At 37.6% G+C, this 23,930-nt stretch overlaps 1 long non-coding RNA gene across 9 annotated transcripts in view; it reads left to right on the top strand.

The window, feature by feature from the left end:
• LOC148127794 (uncharacterized) overlaps positions 1-23,930 on the top strand; it is a 120,376-nt gene that overhangs the window by 62,164 nt on the left and 34,282 nt on the right. For 7 of the 9 annotated variants that reach the window (XR_015740023.1, XR_015740017.1, XR_015740018.1 and 4 more), the window contains 3 exons: positions 1,322-1,399; positions 12,227-12,292; positions 13,005-13,108. This is a non-coding gene — a long non-coding RNA (uncharacterized LOC148127794). Of the gene's footprint in view, positions 1-1,321; positions 1,400-12,226; positions 12,293-13,004; positions 13,109-13,892; positions 14,187-17,355; positions 22,382-23,930 lie in introns of those variants that run through there. The other 2 variants (XR_015740024.1, XR_015740022.1) reach the window with 2 other exon arrangements.

Below are 23,930 nucleotides of genomic sequence, written 5' to 3'. Positions count from 1 at the left end.
TTCCTAATTTTTATCCTCTGGAATTGCAGCTAAGAAAGGAATTCCTAACAATATTTTTAAAAACCTCATTAAACTACAGATTGTTTGAGCACATTCTGATATCAAATATAGGTTTATAATGCAAACTTACCCATTGGATATAAGATCTCTTTGGGTGGCTTTGGGATATAAATATCTGTCAATTATGATCCCTAGTGGCACAGTGGTAGAGTGCAGTACTGCAGGCTACTTCTGCTGACTACTGGCTGACTGCAATTTGGCAGATCGAATCTCACCAGGCTCAAGGTTGACTCAGCCTTCCATCCTTCTGAGGTCAGTAAAATAAGGACCCAGATTTTTGGAGATAATAGGCTGACTCTGTAAACAGCTTAGAGAGGGCTGTAAGCACTGTAAAGTGGTATATAAGTCTAAGTGCTATTGCTATTGTCTGTGTCAGTCTTGTAATCATAGCCAGTCATGCAATTGCTTTGTGATTTTTTTAAAAAAAATTGTGGCTGCTTGCGAGTTTCTTTAACACATCAGCTGGGGGTGGTGGTGGCAGGAAGTGGCAAGGATAGGCAACAACTTCTTCTTCCTGCTTCTGATGAGGCCTGCCCGGTTGAAGTAGCTGCTGGCCCTTGGTATAAAGTGTGCCTCATCATCAGTAGGGAGGAAGAAGACAGTGAAAACCATGTTACTGCAGTGATTTACTTAACAACCTTGGCAGGAAAGGTTGAAAAATGGGGAAAAATTCACTTAATTGCCTTGCTTAGCGACATAAAATTCGAATTCAGTTGTGATCCTAAGTTGAAGACTATCTATACCTGTATGCTTTTCTTCTCATCAGTCTGATCGTGGGTATTTCTACAGATTTTTACACTACCCATTTCATACCTTGCTTGCTTGACAGCACAAACCAAGGACTCTTAGAGGGATGAGGCAGAAAAAGAAAATATAAACTAGTGCAAATCTGCCTTCAGTAATGAAAATCTACTTGTTGCTTTCAAGTGAAACTCTTTCCAAAATATGATATTGTGGGCCTGACAGAGAAAATATTAAAGCCCTATGAGCTTACGTTATAAACATAATTCTGGTTGACTTTGCCCTGGAATTTTTGGAATGAGGTCAATAGCTGCTCCCTTCAAGTTCTTTGTTTATTCAACCTGTTGAGCTTATGTGTCCTGACAGGGCACTGCTCTGGGAGAAGCAAAGCAATATGCAGAAGGCTGGCCTTGGCTGGAAAATACACAGTGGGGATTGTCGGGCTTAGACTCATGACTTTCTTAGCAAAAGTTTTTCCCCCACAAAAAATTTTTTAGCCCTCCCTTTTTTTTTTTCAAAGGGAAGATGCAGGAGGAAGGGGCAGGTTTAACATACCGGGCGAGGAAAGCTGACATCTTGGTCTTCAGATCATGCAAAGGTGGCCTCAGGAAGAGTTTTTGCTGAACTTGACTTTCCAGCTGCTGATGCATTAGCCTCCCTCCTCAAGACCTGTGCTTCTCTGTTTTTTAGGAGACAGAGATGATAAAACCTGGAATTGTTGTTCGAGAGAAACGAGGTTGCCTTTCATTCCATTTTTTTGATTACCTCTTTCAGTCTTCAAAATGGGTCTTGTTTGTGTGCTTTTGACAAAGTGCAGTGATTTTGTTCATTTCCCTTTTGAGGGGTGTGTGTGTTTGAGGCTGGCTTGAGATAATGCTGTTTATGAAACCGACCATTTTTTAAGACAAAAACAAAACAAAGCAACAACCCCACACAAAGAAGGAGATGAGAATGCACTGCAAATGGATCACTAATCTATGTGGAATGGTTCTGATCTAGTCCTCTGTGTGTGTGTGTGTGTGTGTGTGTGTGTGTGTGTGTGTGTTTCTTTCCTTTTCGGTCACATCTAAGTGCTAAGTACCATTGTTGAAAGACATCATAACCGAAAAATGGGGTAAAGATAAAAGCTTACATGGTTTATCCATTTAGAGTTTGGTGTAGCTCCTTTGGATTTGAGACAAAACTGAAATGGCTTGTGAGGATGATGTTGCACTACAGCAAGAGGGGACTTGGGAGGAAACTCACACAAAGATAACCTGCAGCTGAAAGGTGAGGGTCCATTACAACTTCACAAAGACTCAGGAGAAGCCTTTCTACCATTGAAACACAGCCAAACTTCTACCAAGCAATGCATGGGAAGTTCTACAAACATCCCTCGGTGAATTTCTTTATTGCATTCCTCTTATGCTTTAACATTTGCAACGTTTCAGTTAATTACCTAAGGGCAAGACCCATTGAAGTGCTCACAAAGTAAGATCTATCCTCATTTAAACTTTCCTATTTTAGTCAGAAGGATGGATAATGCACATACAAACACAATTCTTTTAGGTTTTTTTTTAATTTTCTTTAGAGGCTGAAGATAAAATAAGTAGGCTGATCTTGAGGCGATGGAATACTTCAATTGTGCTATTAGGTTTATCAGGTCCTCTTTTGTCTGAGGCCGTAAAATCTGCCCCCTAGAAATAGTAATAACAGACTTATATACTCCACTGGTCTATAGTGCTTTACAGAACTCTCTGAATGGTTTACAGCATCAGCATAATAATCTGAGTCCTCATTCTATTAACCTTGGAAGGATGGAAGGCTGAGTCAATCTTGAGCCCATGAGGATTGAATTCCTGGCAGTCGGGAGAATTAGACAGCAATATTGCATTCAAACCACTGTGCCACCACGACTCATCTAGTTCACAAAGTAAGATCATAAAATAAGACTGGAAAGATTCTGTCCTTCACTAATGACTCTGCTAAAGAATCTCCATATTATGCTTCCTCTTCCATTGCCCAGGAGAAATTTCCCTTTCTTGTTTCTGCCTGACATTGTATTGCTGATTTCCTAAATTCTGAAGTAAGAATTTGGTTTTGTTTTCTTTTCACCCAATGTTTTTGGCCTCCTATTTTTCTAAGTGCCTTCTACAGTTTGACATGACCGGCACAACTGAAGACATTTTTTATGATCAGTGGAACATGCAGTGACTTCTTTTTGGCACTCTTTGACTTCCTCCATTACCAGGCATGCATCAGCAATCTTGTCTAATATTCCTTGACCTTTTCTAAAGCCATCTTGAACATCTGCCATCTCTTTTTCCATGTAGAATTGTCATCTACATTGGATAATCCTAAGTATCATTTTGATAGCATGTGACATTAAAGGTTTTCTACAATAGCTTGCACTCTGTTAACATTCCTTTTTTGGCATTGAAATGTCAATTGACCTCTTCCAACCTGTTGGTCACCATGTTGTTCTCTAGATTCGTTTGCATTGCTTGGTGTGCATAGCTTTTAAAGATAAAGTTTTGTTTGTTGCCAACACCTGCTTCAAATAACATGAAAACAGTTTCTGTGCCTATGTATCACTGAATGTACCATAATATCAGAGTTAATTAAAAGGAAACAGAAATTGTAGAATAACTATGTAATCAGTCAATACCTTTCAGGTGCAGATTATTGTCAAATTAAGTTTTAAATTAAATTAAGTATTGATGTCCAATATACAAGTTAAATTTAGGAAATTTAAAAGGGGTGTACCAACAAGGTTTAATCTAGAAAATCAGTTTATTCAGTTAGAATATAAGATTAATGTTAAGGCAGAGATTCAACATTCCACTTACATGAAAGAGAACATGAACATCTATAGGAAGAGGTAGGAGACATGGTAAAAATGAAAGCAAAAAGAAAAATTCAAATTTTGAAGCAAAATATATATCCAAGTGACTACTGTTAGAGAGAAAAAAAATAGGATGAAAGTCATGGCCCATAAAATAACGCATGATAATTGAACCCATTTTAACATCAAACAAGAAATGATAGTAAATTAGATGTCAATCAAAAAAGCCAAGAAAAAGAAAAATAACAAGAAGAGAAGAATGAGAAAACGTATTTAAGAACATCTGAGAAACCCCTGGGGAAAAAATGCACAGTTAAGGTAGGAATCCTCAAGAGAAACCACAAAAGAGATCAAATAGAGACAGATGAGGTTAAAAGGGAAGTTGGCAGAGGGGATATCGCATTGATGAAAACAATGCCATGATATTGTGATGCAATTCCCTCATCTTTGTTACATATGTTGGGATGTTGCATACTTGTACAAAAGGAACACAGCTTGCTCGTGCAATGCCAGAAAGATCCTATTAGGCACATTAGGGCAAATTGAAATCTGTTACAAATGGATAAGAGTACATAGAGTGAGAATTATTGAAGAACCAGCTCCAGTTCTATAGTCTGTTGTTCCTTTAATGGAGTTCAGTGTATCATGATTCAGCAATGTTGTTGTTTTCCTTGCAGCAGGAGTGGGATTCTACCAGTTCGCACCTATTTGCTACAACCGGTTGTTAACATTCTAAGCAGTTTGGAGAACCGGTTGTTAGAAGAAATTACTGGTCTAATCCTGTAAGGAAGGCAGGAAGGAAACATTCTGGTGTTGCTTACAGAAACTGCCTCTCCTTTAACACTTATTACATTCTTGGCAGGACTAGACTTCCTGTCTCAGGAGCTTCTCTGGAGTTTTTTTCCCCTTCCTTTGCTGGTACTTTGTTTGTGTGGAGTGACCATTCAAAGTTACAATGGCACTGAAAAAAGTGACTTATGACCCCTTTTCACACTTACAACTGTTGCAGCATCCCCACAGTCTTGAGAGGCCAGGCGAGGAGATGCGTGCCTTGATGTGAATGATATTGAGTTGGCCACATCCAACCAATAACATGACCACTAAGCCATGTCCACCCAGTCACATGACTACCAAGCCATGCCCACCATCTAAGCCACACCCACAGAACTGGTTGTTAAAAAATTTGAATCCCATCCCTGCCTTACAGGTTCCAAAATGATAGTTCCTAAAGACTTTATAGGAGTTCCCATGTACGCTTCCAGGGAAACATTTTTCTGGATTAAGATAACCTTGCCTGGAAGTTCATGAAATGCTTTTAACAGCAAGACATTTACCTCTGCCCCAGTATCTAATTTAAACTTCACCTCAAGCTCTTTTACAGTCATATTAGCATATCATCCAGCTTCCTATCCTATAGAACAAATGTGGGGGTGTGATGTCCCAATTCTCCAAGTAGCAAATTATTGGAGTCCAATCTATGAACTTGATGGCTTCTTTGCTCATTAGTCATGGTTGAAAAGTCATGTTTTCACATTCTGACATAATGATGTCTCCTGACACATTTGTGATAAATCTTTCTGAATTCAGGACACAGACCAGGTTGATGTAGTATGCCACAAAAAGGGCACAGTGTATTTCTGTTTCAAAATCTTAAATTCTCAGTTTCAGATACCACTGTTGGCACTTTATCACTCCTTTTTTTTCCTAGTATGTACTGTGTACAGGTCCTTAGTATATCTTGATCTAACTGCTATGGCCTGCAGTTGTGTTTGTTAATTCTGGGGCATGGCATGTTTTAATATTCCTTCCAAAGGAAGCTCAAGCTCCCTTAAAACTCTCTCATTTATTCATTCATCTGTACACTAAGTACCTTCTCCCTACTTCATTAGTCATAGAACCAAACTGACAGCTACTGGGTTTTAATCTGCATAGCAACATCCTCAATAGCCTCTCCATAAATCAGAATAATTCCAAAGAGAGTAATATTCAAACACAACATTCTGACAGGGAGTATATAAAATGCCCTAAACATCAGAAGAATGTCTCCAGTATCTTCGGGGCTTGCAGCCACTAAGAAATCAAAACTTTTCTCAACACCTAAGAGTTCCTCCTGCACCCCAGTGTAGCAAAATAACATCTGGTCATTTCTTAGAAGAGTATTTTACCACATTTGTAGCCAAATACAAGCAAAAGCTCTATTCTCAAATCTGTCAACTCTGAAGCAAACCTGGCTGAGGCCATCTTTGAGGCTTCAGGGTTGCCACAAGGCAGAATAAGAGAGGGAAGCTAGATAGTTGGGGTTGTAATCAAAACAAAAAGTTTTCCTGTGGGAACCAAGGACATTTTAATAGGTGCTGGGGCGAGGAGGAGTAAAGTAATCAAGCAACCAGCCAGCACCTCTATTGGACAGTGTGATTGATACTGAGGGGTGAGGGAGGAACTTCCACTTTTTAATTAGGTGAAAACAGCACAAACTTTCAGGGTCGGTTTTCACCAATTGTGCCAATATGAGGTATCCAATAAATTGTTCCTGGAGGAATCTACCTGCCTTAGAGTTCTGCTTTCTATGGGTGCATTACTTGGAATGCTGACAAAATCTAGTTCAGAGGCAAACTCCCCCAAAGAGCACATTCTCAATGCTATTATTAAAATTTCAGTAAATGCATAGAAGCTCCAACTTCTGATACCATATTGTGTCAAAGACAAAGTCTTATAGGCAGATATTTGTGAAAGAAAGAAGGAAAAAGAGCAACAAAAGAAGAAAGCAAGCAATGCCCATGCAGTATAAGTGTGAGTGTGTGTAATAAATCTACTGAATATTGGTACACTGAACTCCAGCATCCAACATGCTATAAGTACAAAATGAGGCAATATATCAGCTGATAAACAGAAGTGAATCAGTTGTGGACAAAATACCTATTGAACTTTTAAGCTGGAGAAAAAAAGGCAGTTAAAATGCTAACAGCTCTGTGGAAAAAATTGAACCTAGCCTACTGTTTGTAAAATATGGTGAATATACTAATACCACAGAAGGGTAATGTACATATTAGTGAACCATTGTGGTAGTTTCTCATGTGAACATGGTTTCTTCAGATGTTACAAAGAACAATGGAGCTATACATCGAGAGAAAATGCCAAATGAATAGATGAGTTTTAGATAAAGCATAAGAGCATGAGATCGTATCAAACAGCTAGAAAGATAATGAAAAGAGGAAGAGAATGTAAGGTTACTTTTGTTTTATAGACTCCCATTCAAAGGCCTTTGATTATGTAGAAGATGCCAAAATATGAAGTACATTAAGATTATTCGGTATGACAAAGCACCTAATTATATTTCTAAGAAATCTTTAGAATGAACATGAAGCTGTTGTAATACAGAATTTGGAGTTTCTGAATAGAAAAGAAATGCATATTTTCACTGTTGAACTTATAGAGTGAATGTACTATAAGAATGGCAGATTGGAAGACAGGACAGCTGGGAACTGAAGCATTAACAATTTGCGATGTGCAGATGATGTTAGCTAATAATAAAACAGACTATGTAAATCTCATTAGGAAAGCAAAAGTAGAAATGAAAAAAAAATGAGATTAATGTTAAATATTTTAAAAATGGTAACTTCATCCAGCATCCTTAATTAATGTACCATTGATGCAAAAAAAAAAAAGTGAAGGCATTATATAATTTGTTTTTCTTAGGTTCACTCAAAAATAAAGATGGGCAATGTGCTGAGAAGCAAAGATAGGATTAATTCTAAGAGCAAGAAAATGGTAAAAGTAATGAAGGCTAAGCATATTTCTATGGTAGTATAGATCAAAGTAGAGACATCGGTGTTTCCAGTGATAACCTATGATTGTGATTGAGAAACAGAGAGATAAGACAGAAACTTTCAATTATGGTAAATATTTAGAGATGTGTTGTGGTTAGCTGGCCACAGGTGTGGATGGCTGAGGAGAGCCAGGACTCAGATGAGGGGCCAGGACCATTAGGGAGTGGACTGTGCCTTCAGAGATTGTGGGGGCTGGCAGCAGCGATGAGGAGGTTCCCGAGGAGCCTGTGCCAAGTGCTCTTGTGCGCAGGATTGCTTGCAGGAAAGAGCAGCTACAACAGCACGGGCACCTCGGGAGTAAGGCTGCAAGGTAATGGCCCCTCCTTCAAGAATATAAAAGCCAGCTGTGAAATGAACATTCTTTGCAGAAGGTAAAGACGTTTTGAAACTCTAGCCTCGTGGATATTCCAGGATCCTGAGTTTGTATTTGAAGATTCTTGTAATGCAAATTATTTCTTGTCTGTTATCTTTTGGCAGTCTCGCACCGTTTGGCAAGGCCTGTGCTTATTAGAGCTAATTATTTTGCAGAAGCATTAAAAGGTTTCTGTTCCCTTTGGATTGTGTTTGATTTGTTGGAAAAGGGTGTGGGTCAGAACAGGATGTTACTAAGAACACCATGGACTGCAAAAGAGCTAGGTAATCTGTCTTGAATCAAATAAACAGTTTAATGCCGACAGAGTGTGAACCTCACTCAGTGGTACCTAATGCATGGGATTCAAAATGAGGAAAGGCATTCCAATTTCTTCCTAAATATTAAGGGATCTTGAGCCAACTTTAATTTTTTTTTAAATTAACACAATTAGCCCATCAAGAGTGGACAATTTTGATTTGTTTGAGGGCTGTAGCCACTTTTGCATGGGATGTTGAAGGCCATCTCCAGGGAGGACCTAGTATGCATATTATCTTTAACTCTAGGAAGGAACAATTAGACATACATAGATTTATTTAATATGCAATAACACATGTAAAATAAAAATGGGCAGACATATTTTGCCCACTTTCAAAATCACTGTGTTATTGTGTATTTGTTAAATTTATGTATATCTAATTGTTTTGTGTGTATATATATATGTGTGTGTGTGTGAGAGAGAGATATTTTCTGTAACTCCTGGAGCTTCTTTGTTGTTGTGACATTTAAAAGTTGTTATTGCTCTGCTTACATATGGTTGAGAATGCAACTGTGTAACAGTAAAATCTTATTTCTTCCAGAAGGTGCTTGTCAAAGTACAGTTTAGTTATTTTAGTACTTTTCTAAATTTAAAAAGACAATTCTTGAAACATCTGCTACTATTTTTTTTCTAAGCTGAGATGCAATGCTGAGTGCCCCTGCTTTGTTAAGGATTTTATATGTGTAATCCTCCTTGAAAAAGTCATAAATAAATAAAGTCATGTTAAAGGAAAATATGGTACTCTGGTGTCAACCAAATAACCTGAGATTAGCAGGGGCTCAAATCTCAGTGACTGTTCAGGAGAAAGTAAACAAACAAACAAACAAACAAACAAAAAACTAGGAAAGCCATAGTAAAATGGCAGATGGGGTTGGGGGGCATCCATTTCAGATATCAGGTGGCTGAAGTAGATATATCCAGACGTCTTGAGATGTTGAGGCTGATAAGCACCAAGCTTCAGAGTGGAGTCTGTCCACCAGTCACCGCACTGAGATATAGATCTTGGCATGTTGAAAGTCTTCAGAGCCTTATTGATAATTTATACCCTCTACTTCACTTTTGTTTGTGTAGCTTCTCTAATATTTTACACGGTCATTTATGAGGGCAGCAAGAGTTTTGTGTTTATTGGCATAGGCTCCCCAGATCATTTAAAATCCCCAGATAATTTTATGGTATAATTTATTAGGTGGAGGAAAGATTTTTATTGGGAATCTCACAGATTCAAAAAAGCAAAGCAAAACATTCGTTTGAAATCAGATCTATGAGGCAAGGGCCAGAATTTGTAGGTCTGTGGGTGAAGGATCAGTGGCTTACCTAAAAAACTATTGTAGATAACAGATAATCAAAGTTGAAAAGGACCTTGTAGGTCATCTAGTCAACCCCCCACCCAAGCGGGAGACCCTACACCATTTCTGACAAATGGCAGTCCAATCTCTTCTTGAAAGTCTCAACTGATGGTGCTCCCACAACTTCCGAGGGCAAGCTGTTCCATTGGTTGATTGTTCTCACAGTCAGAAAGTTTCTCCTTATTTCCAGGTTAAATCTCTCCTTGTTCAGTTTCCATCCATTATTCCTTGCCTGGCCTACAGGAGCTTTAGAAAATAGCTTGACCCCTTCCTCCCTGTGGCAGCCTCTCAAATATTGGAAGACTGCTATCATGTCTCCCCTGGTCCTTCTCTTTACTAGACTAGCCAAGCCGAGTTCCTGTAACCGTTCGTTGTATGTTTTAGCCTCCAGTCCCCTAATCATCCTGGTTGCTCTTCTCTGTACTTTTTCTAGAGCCTCAACATCTTTTTTATAATGTGGTGAACAAAACTGGATGCAGTACTCTAGGTGTGGTCTTGCTAAGATCCCTCTCACAGTTACTGCTATTGAGCCTGATTTCACCCAGTCTATATGTGCACTTCTGATTTTTCTTGCCTAAGTGTAGGACTTTACTTTTCTCTACATTGAATTTCATTTTGTTAGATACGGCCCAGTGTTCTAGTCTGTCAAGATCCATCTGGATCTTGAGCCTATCTTCTTGGGTGTTAGCTATTTCTGCCAGCTTAGTATCATCTGCAAATTTAATAAGTTCTCCTTCTATTCCCTGATCTAAGTCCCTCATTAATTCATTAAGTTTCAGTGTAGACACAAGAAAACAAAGGCAACAGGAAATCAAGAACTGGATTTTAAGGAAAGGACTAGATTATAAAGTATTCTGTGAAATTATTGTTCAATAGAAGCCAAGGCGACTAATAGAAGATAATATTTATACCTTAGGGTTGATCTCTGGGGTCCCTCGTGGTTTCCTTGCAGACAGCTAGGTAACGTCATCAGTGCTAATTAACTATGGTGTTTGCTCTGATGTGTATTCACTTGTATGGATAAGTTTCCTCAGCGCTACAAACCAAAAGGTGTATTTTCAAGATGTAAGATTCATTAGTTAAATCAGACAAAAAATGGGTAATTGAAAATTACCAGATTAGCATTTGCCCAGTGCTGGAAATCATCCTGTTTACCTACAGATCAATTGGTCATTCAGAAAATATGTGACTGCGCAGAAATGGACAATTTAACCATAGCTCTTAAAAATAAAGAGTCTTCAGCATTTGATAATAATTGGAATGCATGGTATAATTGGTTATATCAGAGATAAACTGTTCAATGAATAATGGGTAATTTAAGCATAAATAGTGATAAGATGTGTATATTTAAAGTAAGGTAGGAGAATTGGATCTTGCGGACTGTCAAAAAGAATATCTGTTTGGTTTTAACGTATTTTCTTTTTTCTTCCGTCTCTTTGTTTTTTTTCTCTCTTTTATACTTCTTTTTCTCCTTTTTCGGTCGCAAGACCGAGCGTTTTTTCTTTTTTTTTCCTCTCCTCTTTCTCTTCTTTCTTTCTTCTTTTTTTCTCTCTGTTGCATATGTAATGTTGTTATGTTATTTTTTAATTGTAAATTCAATAAAATTTATATATAATGAAAATCTGGAAGGGACTTTGGCTGAATTGGACAACTCCAGAAAGAAAAGAAGCAGGCTTCATTTTAGGATGATATAGTGCTAAGGGGATTAAATGATCATCAGCAGAATAATACATTTAGTTGCCAAATTATTTTAAATGTGTGTGTGTGTGTGTGTGTGTAAATAGGTGAGCTAACAGATTGCAAATTTAAATAAGAGACTGAGGTATCAATAAGCTGTTATTTTCTCAACAGCATGTGTATCACTGACTCTACTTATGTCTGGGAAAATTAAGTCTGAAGACCATAACAATTCCCCCCCACACCCAGATTAATGGTAAAATAACTGTTTTAGCAATCTACTAAAATAGACAGCAATCTGCAAAGGCCAATTGATGTAGTGCAAAGAAAGATTTGATCAGTTTAGAGAAGAGCATTTTTCTGTCAGTGATTTAGACTGGGAAGAAGCTGGCTCCCTTCAGGATGAAAATAGTATTGTTAACAAAGAGATTGAGTAAAACTCAGCCCTGCATAACACCCTTAGTATAAATTATGGAGTCACTTAGAAACACTGTCAAGGAGGATATAACTTGAATGAAGGAATTTATGCAAAGTCTCATTACCACACCCTATACTCTGGTGTCAATGCTGAATGCTTTGAAAAGGAACCATAATTAGCTTTGGTCTGTAGAATCAGAGGTTGAATGGAATTCTCCAAACGCAACACCACATTTTCCCTTAGTAATGTTAATGTACTTATTAATTAGATGGAACAATACCAAACAATAACCACTAGAGCCGTGATGGCAAACCTATGGCATGCATGCCAGAAGTAGCACACAGAGCCATCTCTCCAGGCATGCCAGCTGTTGCCTGTTGCTCTTCTGGGTCCCAGACCATAATTTTGGGATTATACTGAGGCATAAAATGTTCTTACTGCATGAAATGTCATGACAGCTGGAAACATTAAATAACCCACTTCAGTAAATTTGATTGACTATGTTCGATTATATCAGTATTGACTCTCTGAAATTACAAAGATAGATATTCTCCAGGAGGATGGTTGCCCAACCTGGTCATTTAGGTCTTTCAAAGTTGCAGCAATTGTTATAACTCAGTTAATCAACCTTGCCTTATTCCTCTCTTTTCTTTCATCCTTTACAGCATTATAGACTTCTCCAGACGGCCAAGTTTTCAATAATGGCTCCAAAGTATGATAATTTAAGCAAGGTAATTTGTGTCTCCATTGAGAACTCTGAATTGATTTATTTGGGGTTTGTTTGGGCTATTCATGAAATTTTTAGAGTTTTGTCTAACATCAGTCTTCAAAAACATCAATGCTCTTTCTTTTCTCCTTCTTCAAAGTTCACTTTTCACTTCTGCAGAGTATTTTCCATTTTCTTCATGATTTTGATCTTTGTAGATAAAAACTAGATAAAAATATCCCTTGGATCTGAGTATATTTTCCAAGGCCTTCATGGCTATTCTATCAAATGCTACTCTATATAGTATTTATTGATTGTTGATTTCTTTACTGTTATATTTAGCCCTTCAGTATCTTTATTGACAATTCTAAGGTTGGTTGCTGTACCTGTTGTCATTCATTTGGTCTTATTTATGTTCCAACTTAGTCTTATTTTTCCCCCCACTGGGCTTCCTTGACTTTTATTACTAGAGCTTGCAGCTCTTCTGTGGATACACCTTATAATTAGAATGATGCCTATAGCAATGGAAATCCTTGTGAAAATGTTAAATTGTGCTATTACAGTAGACTTACCTTTTTTGTTCCCTAATTTAACATCATTTAAAAATTATGCATACGCTATTGCCAAATGGATGATATTGAGGGACCAACTATTTCTTACAGCATCTGTTTGGCTGATTATCAGCAATTCAGGCTCCTTCAATTAATCAATGCCACATATTGCCTTCTCCATTGCAGTGCCTGCCCTTTGGAATGAAGTTTTCCCTGAAATCTGGAAGACTATCAACCTGAGGATATTTTAAGGAGCTTTAATCAGCATAAGCGAAGCCCCCTTGGATTGTGTAGTATATTATTATTATTTTTTGTAAGTCTAGTCCAGTTTCTATTTTGTTATTTTTAAAGTTTCGTATCATTTTTTTCAAATGTATTTACTTGTGACTCATCCAGAATTGTTGGGAACTGATCAACATACAAGCTAGATAAATTGTTTATCTCAACTATTTTAAAGCCAATTTTTTTTCAGGCCACAAAGCAATATAAAGCAGTCTTCTTTTCCTAAATGATATATTACATATTGAGATATATGTGAAGTATGTCAGTATACCAGTGCTTTTAAACAATTTTGTGCATGTAGAGGAATAGTTTATGAATTTTATCCCCAAACAGCTCTGATAAAATGCCTATTTTGATTTTCAAAGACCAGTAATTGTTTGTTCCTAACTCTTTCTCCAGTGAATGTAACCAGAATACGTCTACTGATATGAGAGTAATATTGGCATTTAGAGATAGAAATTAAGATTCAAAAATATTTATAAATTGGTAACAAAGGAACAAAGAAGGAAATTCAATTGCGTATTTGTGCTTGGTTAATGCTGCAATTATTTTTAAATGAGACTGAGAGACTGACTTCATTGGAAATATGACAGGTCTTACTTAAAACTAGATTGTTCTTGTTAATTAACAAGAAGTTAAATCCATCTACATTTTTCTTCTAAGCTAAATGGTTTCCTTCTAACCTATATTCCATTTTGGTTCATGCTGACAACCAAATGCAGTCTTCAAAGAAAACAGGTTTGTTCTCAGAAGCCATCTTCGTTATTTCTGCACTTGAGCATTTTTCTTTAGGGTTTTGATCCATCTTGAACTAATGGAGTGTCAGTCCTTCTCAGAGAATGAGGTTTCCCAATGCCCCTGTGATGCAGATACTAAATTCAGCTCCCCGCCTTTTGTACCCCTGCAATTTTTATTTCTTCCCACCTATTTGTCTCGAGTGATCACTGTAATTCCTTCAATGGCTGCCTCTTTCATGTAACTTTCTTTTCAACCCAACTGGCTGTTAGAATGCAGGTGTTTAACTGGCCTATATTTTGTATTTTTTGACCATCCCATTAAGGGGTCAATGCCTAAATAATTAAACCAACCAATGTGAATTTCTGTACAACAACCAGATGTTGGCTAGACCAAATTAAAGTTCAACACAGAAGATGCACAGCTGAATTCAGAAAAAATGCCACTGGTAGAGCTTCGCAATTTATATATATCCTGATGCATATATATATATATATAATATGACCAAGCTGAAATGGATGGATATGTGAAGATGTGTATATTATGTATGTGTATGTATATTCACATACACATACTTGAAAAGTTGATTTTAGTTTTCAGGATGATCATCATTCATTTGTGTCTAAGGTCTTTCAAAAATAGAAATGTGGAAATAGAAATAATAGAAATGATAGAAACAATTATTTCAATTTTACAACACCTTTTTGGCTGGCATTCAGATGTAGGCTTTCATTAACTTGGGACTGGTGTGGGATTTGATCCATGCAATAGATCCCATTGTAATGCCCATATCAAAGGATCGTGCAGATCTGTTTAATTCTGGCATTTTCCCCATCCTAAAGGAATGTATAAGAACACAATTAAATGTTGAAGTCTTGTTGTATGTAAATGACACACACATGATTTTCCTTTCTGTTGTACCCATCTGCTGTTATCACACTACTTTTGATAATTACCCCCATTTATTTGGCACTCGCACTGAACTTCTTTAATTCATTTTATCAATAAACTTGAATAAACCTTACTTTGGAAATAGGAAATTAAAGAAAGATCCAGAATCAGCTCCTGCTTTCTCCCCCATGTTTTGTGTCATACAAGGAAAAGAATAATTGTGCTTCCTGTCCCCGCTCCTCATTCTTTTAAAAAGTCATTCTATACAATCCAACACTTTATTGCATCTCTGCAATACTCTTCATACCAAACAATTAATGTTCTCGATTTCTCCTCTTTCCCCCCCCCCCTCAATAAAATACAGTTTCTAGAAAAGTATTGCTTTCATTTTCCACAAATAACTGCCAAAGATGCTCCCAAAGATGGGATGGCTAGGTTGTATTTCTCGGTATGTATGAGTTTGGAGGGAAATACACCAATTTCTGGGCAAGTTCTGTGGCTCTCGTCACAATGAAGTTAGGAAGTTAATAGGAAAAACTCTCATAGGATGTTTAAATAAATTCCCCCCCTTCCCAGTTATTCATGTTTCAAAAGAACTTATTCCTGGAATATGGAGAATAGCAATAGCCATAGCCCTTAGACTTATATTCCACTTTACAGTGCTTTACAGCCCTTTCTAAATGGTTTTACAAAGTCAGCCTATTGCCCCCAACAATTTGGGTCCTCATTCTACACACCACGGAAGGATGGAAGGCTGAGTTAACCTTGAGCCTGGTGAGATTTGAACTGCCAAATTGCAGGCAGCCAGCAGCAGCTGGCAGCCAGCAGAAGTAGCCTGCAGTACTGTACTCTAACCACTGCATCATTGTGGCTCACAGAAGTATTTTAGAGAAGCATTTTACAGAGACATACGGATATAAACAGGTTATATCCTTGAAGGTTATAATAAGACTTGGTTGAAATTAAGTCTTGGACTCTCTTATATAAAAAGAGGGAGATGCAGCATTTTTGTGTCTTACCAAAAAGAAAAAGACATGTTTTGAATAGCGTTCTGTTTTTCCCTTCTGATGAACAAGCTTGACATTTTTCCCTGAAATGTTTTAATAAGACAGGGGATTATATATACCAGATGCAAAGCAGTCTCCTTTCCAATATATAAAAAGAAATTGGTTTGTTTAATGTTCAGGACAGCTAAAAATTATCCATCCCATTGGAAGAAATGGCTGCTATGACCTTTTTTGTCTTAATGAATGTGGAATTGAGTGGGATTTTAAAAACTGAGCAGGGTAATAAAGTTTTACTGATCCATGAGAGAATTGGAGAGGGGGAAGCAAGATTGGGGGCTATAGTTTCTGCTAATCATAGCAGCCTCCATTCATTTAATATGGACTCAGTACACGTTTCTGGAGTTCATTTGCATTCCTTAAGGGACCAGAAAGAATACATGTGATAGAACTTTCATTCCATCCTTACAATTACAGTGACCCAAGCTGTGCAATTTCTGATTTGTTGTGAAACCCACAAAACGTGGTAAAGGTAATATATAATTTAGGAAGGAAAAAAGGAAAGAAACCCCCCCTCAGTGGTTTATGTAGCAGAGATAATTCCTTCCACACTGATTCACCTTCCCTCAAAATGTAGGTAGTCCTTGCTTAGTGACCACAAGTTAGCAACCAGCACGGTGCTTTACAGCCCTCTCTAAGTGGTTTACAGAGTCAGCATATTGCCCCCAACAATCTGGGTCTCCATTTTACTGACCTCGGAAGGATGGAAGGCTGAGTCAACCTTGAGCTGATGAGAATCAAACTGCTAAACTGCCAGCAGCCGGCAGTCAGCAGCAGTAGCCTGCAGTACTGCATTTTAACCATGGCACCACCATGGCTCTTATGACCTTACTTTCCTTTGCTTTACAGAGTTGCATAAGTTGTAAATGCAAAGATTGATTGCAAAGTTATTTTTTCATCATACAAACGGTCATTATCCAAGGCAGTCTTAAACGAAACCTACTTATAGGTGCCCTGCAAGTGCTATGCAAACTGTTGAAATTGCTTTGGTTGGTGATGGGAAGCAATTCAGCTACTTAATCACTGTGAACAAGGGAGACTGTTTCATTCAATCATCTCTGAGTCTCAGAGATTGCCTGAACAAGTCCCTGTATTTTCCTTGGCAGGGTTTTTCAAAAGTGGTTTGCCATTGCGCCCTTCCTAGGGCTGAAAGAAAGTGGCTGGCCCCCGGTTGACCCAGCTGGCTTCTTGCCTAAGGCAGGACTAGAACTCATGACCTCCTGGTTCCTAGCCTGGTGCCTTAGCCACTAGAGCAGGAATATAGGCTCTTTGTACAGGAATATAAGCTGTTAAAGGAGAAATAGTGTCCTGTCCCCTCTGATCATTTAAATGTAACTTTAAGTTTGCAATGGAAGCATTAAGAACAGGATTGCTTTTCTTTTCTTTAAATTTCCCTACAAGTGACATTTTATAGGATAGTATTTGTAAGCAAACATTTTGCACAGTTCCATTTACAAAGAAGTTACAGCTCCCCAAACAGCCAACTTTATTGTTAAATCAAATGGGCTCAGTACCTAGCTCTTGTAAATGTTAGGAGTAATGTTTTTTTTTTTTTTAAATTTCAGCACATATGTTTCGGTGTCAGGACCGAAGAGAAAAACAACAAACCAAGCAATTGCAAATAAAAAGGGAAAATGAAAGCTGATTTTTTTTAAAAAAACTGATCAAATAAATATTCCATCAAAATAGGCAAAAATTAGGCAATGGCCCTGCCAGACAGATTATTATAAAATGGATTATTATAAAAATAACATTTTAATAGTTTTGTCCATTAATAAATTAACTACATTTGTCAGGTTGCCATAACTTGTAATTTTTCTCTGAATAAGATCTATCATTATTAATTCTTCCTATCCATACAATAACAACTTTAAATTTTTTGTGTTCATTTAAAATGATGAGCCAAAAACTTTACATTTAATGTGCTTGAATGCTCCTTGAAACAGAAATTTTGCGTTCAGATTGAATTGTATTGGTCATACAGTAAAATTTCTAAATTTGTAAAAATATTTTGAACTCACAATATGACAATTTTATGATGGGAACAGTTCTGGCATGATTAGAATAGTCGGCTTTGAACTTAAAACATTTTTATTTTGAGCTCAAAATATTTAGTATTGTGGTAGAGTTTTGCCCGTGTCTAACAATAAGGGGGATAATTTTTTGGTGGGGGAGGGGGAATGAAAGCTTCAGGATTTTTAGGGTTTAAAGATTTTCTTTTTGAAAGAATCTTCCAGAAGGCTATCAAAACTTGGTTTTTCCAGTTGATCTGAGGCCCCAAGGGGGTGCACTGGAGATGGTTAATGGGATAAGAAGATCATATACCCATTCTGTCCAACTTCTTGGTTCTAATTTTTATATTCTTTTAAAAAATAATTTTTTATAATTATTGTTTTTCTCTGTGTAAGCCACCCAGAGTTGTCTTATTGTGGAGATGGGCATTAATAAACAAATAAAATAATAATTTTCTTTTAAAAAGATGCAATATGCATATTGAAGAAGTGCCAGAAGAATAACTACAATGCTAGTAATAACTCTCCATAACCCCAGAGTAATAAACAATCAGGTGCCCTAGATCTTCACTAACAAATTATTTTGCGTGTGTTTTTTTCTCACTAGTAAAGCCCAGAATTGCAATAAACCTATAAAAATCCTTTTGAAATCAGTGGAAACGGAATAGTAGAATTTACATATATGTAGATTTGCAGAAGATGGTGTAATTGTGTTTCTCCATTGGGTCCTATTTTGAGTGCATGCTTTTATTGCCTCTTTTTCTTAAGGCCAGAGTTTGGTCAATGTCTTGCCAAAAGCTTTCTGCTAAAATGATTGATGTGTCATTAGCATGCCCCCTCTTGAAAATGTTTTACACTTCTCTCACATGGGAACGGTGAAACCTCTGGAACATTCCACACAAGATATTGCCCTCCACCTGGATTTTGGAGTATTTCTGTCCAGGATCTTGTGAGATGGGCTAGAGTACTAGTGATCTATACCGAAAAAAAATTATGATGCTGGCTAAGCCCCCCAGTAAAGTCTCCAGCATTGTGTGGCAAATGACTGAGAGAAAGGTGTGCTCACTCTTTTGTCTGGCTCGGAAAACAGGAAGCTTTGAGCCTTTTCCTTCTCTAGGAATAAGAGAAGGAATTAGTCTCCTTTCCAATTAAAGTGATGCTTTTCTTGTTCACCTCCTGGAAATAAAACTTCTCATGATAACATCAGTGTGTGACATGCTCTGAACAGAGTGATGGTGTGCCTCCTCACAGCTCCAGTTCCCCCCTGCCCCACTTGCCTCACAATATCGTTCCAGTTACTTTTCCCTATGTCAGATTTGTGATATATCATTATTCAGATGGGTTTCTCTTGGCAAAAAGAGGTTGACTGTCCACTTGCAGATATAGTACAATCTACTCTCAGCCTGGATGTCTCCCTGCCCTAATTTACCCTTGATACAATTATGGTAGTTCTTCTACCTAATGAGAATGTTTTTCTAGCAACAGGGTGAAAGGTGTTAGATAGAATGAGATCTGCTCTTTCCTCTCCCTCTCCGTAGAGCAAGGAGGCATTTTATAATTTCTCCCCCTTTCTCCTCATTAGGGGAGCAATGAGCAATATGCACTTCTTCCAAAAATGTCTTTGGGAACATAGCATTATTAGTCAAAATATTGGAGACTGTGAGGCCTGGACAGTTCTTCATTTTAGGTCCACCTGCTGTAATTCGGTGCCACCTGAGAGACAATAAGACCATCAGTTATAAAGCACCCTTAGTTTTTCTCTCTGTCACCTTTGCTTTATTCTGATAAGATCTCACCTTTATTCTGATAAGAACTCAGTCTCCTGAGTGTTAAGGAAAAAAAAATACAAATAACATCCTGGCAAGAATTGTGAGCTTATTTCAGATCTATGTTTGCAAGTGAGTACCTTAGAGAAGAGCAGTGAGATTACCATTGAAATAAGGGGAGACTGAGAGTTATGCTAAAAATATCATAGAAGGTTTGCCATGGCTCAGCGATTAAAGATGCTGAGCTTGTGATAGCTTGGGTTCAAGACCCAAGCACCTCACAACGGGGTGAGCTCCCGTTACTTCCCTAGCTCCTGCCCACCTAGCAGTTCAAAACATGCAGATGCAAGTAGATTAATAGGTACCACTTCAATGTAAGCATTCCAGCTGCCTTGGCATATAGTTATGCTGGCCACATGAACACAGAAGCTTCTTTGAACAACACTGGCTCCCTCAGCTGAGAAACAGAGGTGAGCACCACTCCCCTAGAGTTGGACATGACTGGAGAGGGGAAACTTTTACTACCTTTATCATAGGGATTCTAGAAAGAATATAGTTCAAGTGGCAACAAAACATCTTATTCCCACCCCACCCCCTATTCTAATAGTAGTGTTCCTCCCTTAGATTTCTAGTCATTGGGAAATTCCCTTCCCTTCCCACAACCCAAATTTCCATTTCTCTTCTCCAGTGGGTCTTGGCTACTATAGCATTCTCTAGAATGCTCATGACTTGCATTTCCTTGAATTAAAAGACATTTAGAGCTGGTAGCATTTCTTTCTCTATCTGTTGAGGACAGATAGTCCTCAACTTATGACCATGACCACAGTAGACATCATGGTCGTAAGACATAACCATCATAAAATGGATTGGTCACATGACCAACTTGATTTTATGACCTTTTTTGCAGTGCTTGTTGAGTGAATCACCATAGTCATTAAATGAATTTGTAGTCATTGGTTCATTACAGAGGTGGTTTTGCCAAAAACCAGAAGTGCAAAACTGTAGTAAAACGTGGTCAGATGACTGCAGGATACTACAAACAACCATACATGCCAAGCACCTGAAGTTTGGTTAGGTGACTGTGCAGGGGGCACTCATTGTTGGAATGCTGAATCCAGATCATAAGTAGCCCCAAATTGGGTTGATTGTAACATCAAACATTCGTTAAGTAACTAGTCATATGTCATGGGTTACTTGTATCAATTCATTTTTATGAGTTGTTTGGATGTTGTTTTCCATTTTGTAAGCTTTTCTGATGGTAACAAATACTTCCCAGAGGGCCAACTCCCACCTCCTGAACATAATAATATTTCCAGCTTTAGTGTCTTTGTTATTCCATTTCTGCTGGCGCTTATCTACTATGTTGGTAGAAAAGATAATGATGATAAAAATGTGTGTATATTCATCTTGTCTGTCGTGTGTCTACTGCCATCAGCATTTGAGTTGTTTATTTTTGTTGCGGCCTTTGGCCTAATAAGATATAATGACTACCACATATGTCTTCATAAAACTGCAGTTTTATTTATAACAGTTGCTTTTCAGTAAATAAACTTTCAAGTCAATAAGAGAGTACTGTTTTGTTTGAGTTTTCTGGGGCAGGCAGATGTCTGCAAGATGGAGAACTGGCAAGTAACTAGCCAAAATATAACTGACCAAAGTTTTCATTGAGCAATTTAATTCAAAGAGGGGGGAAAGGTTTGGATGCCTGGGAACTTAATGTATATCATTTATTCCCTGTATTGAAATAAAATACGAGCATTGTACTGCAGCTTTCATTTTCTACTTATTCCAAAGCTAAAACATTTCTTTCACACAACAGATGTTTGCCAATATCCCCATTGCCAATATTTCCTGGAAAAAGCTACTTGCAAATAGCACAGAGAGATCTTCCCAAAAGTAACCTATTCTATAAATGACAAGTATGGATAGAACATGGAAAGATTTAAATCAGTAAAAAAATAATGAAGATTTCTATTGGCCTTCAAAGAAGTTTTCCTGATTTATTTATTTCAGTGAAACATTTGTAAATTATTGTTTTAAGAGACTCATTCAGGGGAGAGTGTGTCTTTTATTCAAGACTGTCCATTATATCTGAAATTAGGTGAGCACGGTGATTATGATATTTGCATAATATACCTGTTAACCAAATGAGGCAAATTGTGTGTTATTATGTCACTTTGGTGATGATGCCATAATGCAAATCTCACTAATCACACCATATGTGCCAGTTTATGTCATTAAACAAATTACGGAAATTGAGGAAAAATGTAATTTTCATCATTTGCTCAATGCCTATATTTTGTAATTTAGGTTATTCGTAGTGAGAATTTGGTCACTTTATTTGATAAATTAGAGAGAATAAAATTCTTCCTATCCGATTCTATACTGTAATTTTCCCTTGATGGAATCAGGATCAAGAGGATTTTTATTTTTAAGAAAATCATGCTTATTGTTCTTTTTTTGTTGTTTGAAATGTTTCACTGCTTATCCAAGTAGCTTCTTCAGTCTGAACCAGACTGAAGAAGCTATTTGGATAAACAATGAAACGTTTTCAAACCAAAAAAGAAAAGAAGTCGAGTTGCTGGGACAACTTTGGGGAAGAAATCCCTGAGGTTGGGATGGGAACAGGGGTGAAATTCAAAAACTTTCCTATCAGCTTTCTGAGTGTGGTTTGGTGGGCATGGCTTGGTGGTTATGTGACTGGGTGGGTGGGTGGGCATGGCCAAATCAACGTCACTTCTTTGCCCTTGAAGTTGTGTCCAACCCATTGAGATCCCATGGACAATGTTCCTGCAGGCCGCGTGGTGAAGGGATATATAAGGCGGGGTGGGTGGGTCGGTGGGTGGGCTGAGTGACTGGAAGGGCCGAGTGATTGGCTGGAAGAGGTGAGCAGCGACTAGGCGACTGAGTGACTGGGCAGGCGGGCGGGCAACCGAGCCGTGCGGGGCAACCAGGGGCAATTTTTATTGGTTCATTGATTCAAATCGTCCCCACCACCTCACCTGAGGTGGCCCAAGGTGGTCGAATATCACCCCTGGGCAGGAATATGAAAAGGCAGCATGCTTACCATTGGTCATTGTTAAAAATGAAAATAAAATCAGAGAAATGGTCCACTCTTACATATGCATAGAATAACCTTAGGAAACTTTACTCTTGGTTGAAAATTCCAAGTATGCTTTCCCATTAAAAATACAACCAATTTTCTTGCAGTTGCATGGGGGTGTGGGGGAAGGACACAACAAATAAGAGAGATATTTAGGAGGGAAAACTTTATAGGAGAAAGGATTTGGAAAAAACATCCCTTAGGAACCTTGGGGCTTTTTGCTGCTGTTTTATCCCCAAAATAGCAGTGGTCAATACTTAGCACACTTTTTAACAAAGCGACTTAATTTCTAATGTTAAGAATTACTAGCTCTTCTTTCATTGCTCCCTTGGCCTTCCAAGATCACGCTTCCAAAATCTGATGGCCAAAGGCTGCAATTAAGCCATTGTTTTTGGAACTAAAATAACAGCAGAACTAGGAGACTCCTTTACATTTCGATCAATCGTTTTTGTTTTAAAAACCTCACAGACTCGACAAATTTCAGACATCATTCTCCTGTTCTCACCCAAGAGATTGCAAAAAAAAAAAATAATGGAGGAGAGATGTGCCTTCTTTCTAGCAAAAATGTGGTTTTTCTGGGTTACATCTATAGTTTGACCCTTTTATTCTGTCCAAGAAAAGGTGTCGATATTGTGAAAGCAAATCTGACAGTCTGACTCATAAATTAATTAGAAATATAATGCAGGAATGCAGTACAAGTCAAATTGACTAGTTCAAAATTGTAATTACTGTGTACAGGAGTTAAGTTGTCATTTAATTAACTGTGGTTATTCTCTGAAACAGTGCACACCTAGAAATATAAATGCATTTCTTTTTGGACCTGCTGAATTACTATATCAACAATTTTCACGTCTTTGTAACATTTGAATATTGCAAGGAAACATATGCTGTTATGTTGTAATGCCTCTAAATATTTTCATGTCTTGTAAATCAATTTTCAAATAAAGTTTGATTGTCATTTGACCTAAACATCCAATCATTGAATCCTCTTTATATCTGGGCTCTGTACAACATTTCCAGACTTGTGAAAAATTATATCATCAGTCAGATTTTATTGGTCTTAGAAAAATAACAAGTTTTATACTCAGGAAAATGGATATGGAATTATAGCTAAAGAGAACTTTTTATAGTGCAGTGACATGATATCTACGCAGAAGTAGTTTTCATTAACTTCAGTGGCGTTTAAGAGACTCTGTAGGCTTTGAACCAAAAAGCAAGCAAATCAATAGATATTCTTAGCTGAAGCAATTATTTTAGGA

The sequence above is a fragment of the Pseudonaja textilis genome, chromosome 1 (assembly GCF_049901715.1).
Source record: "Pseudonaja textilis isolate UNSWEBS1 chromosome 1, rPseTex1.2, whole genome shotgun sequence".
Classification (NCBI taxonomy): Eukaryota; Metazoa; Chordata; class Lepidosauria; order Squamata; family Elapidae; genus Pseudonaja; species Pseudonaja textilis.
The sequence above is the reverse complement of the archived record's forward strand: the minus strand, read 5'-3'. Positions and strand labels throughout refer to the sequence as shown.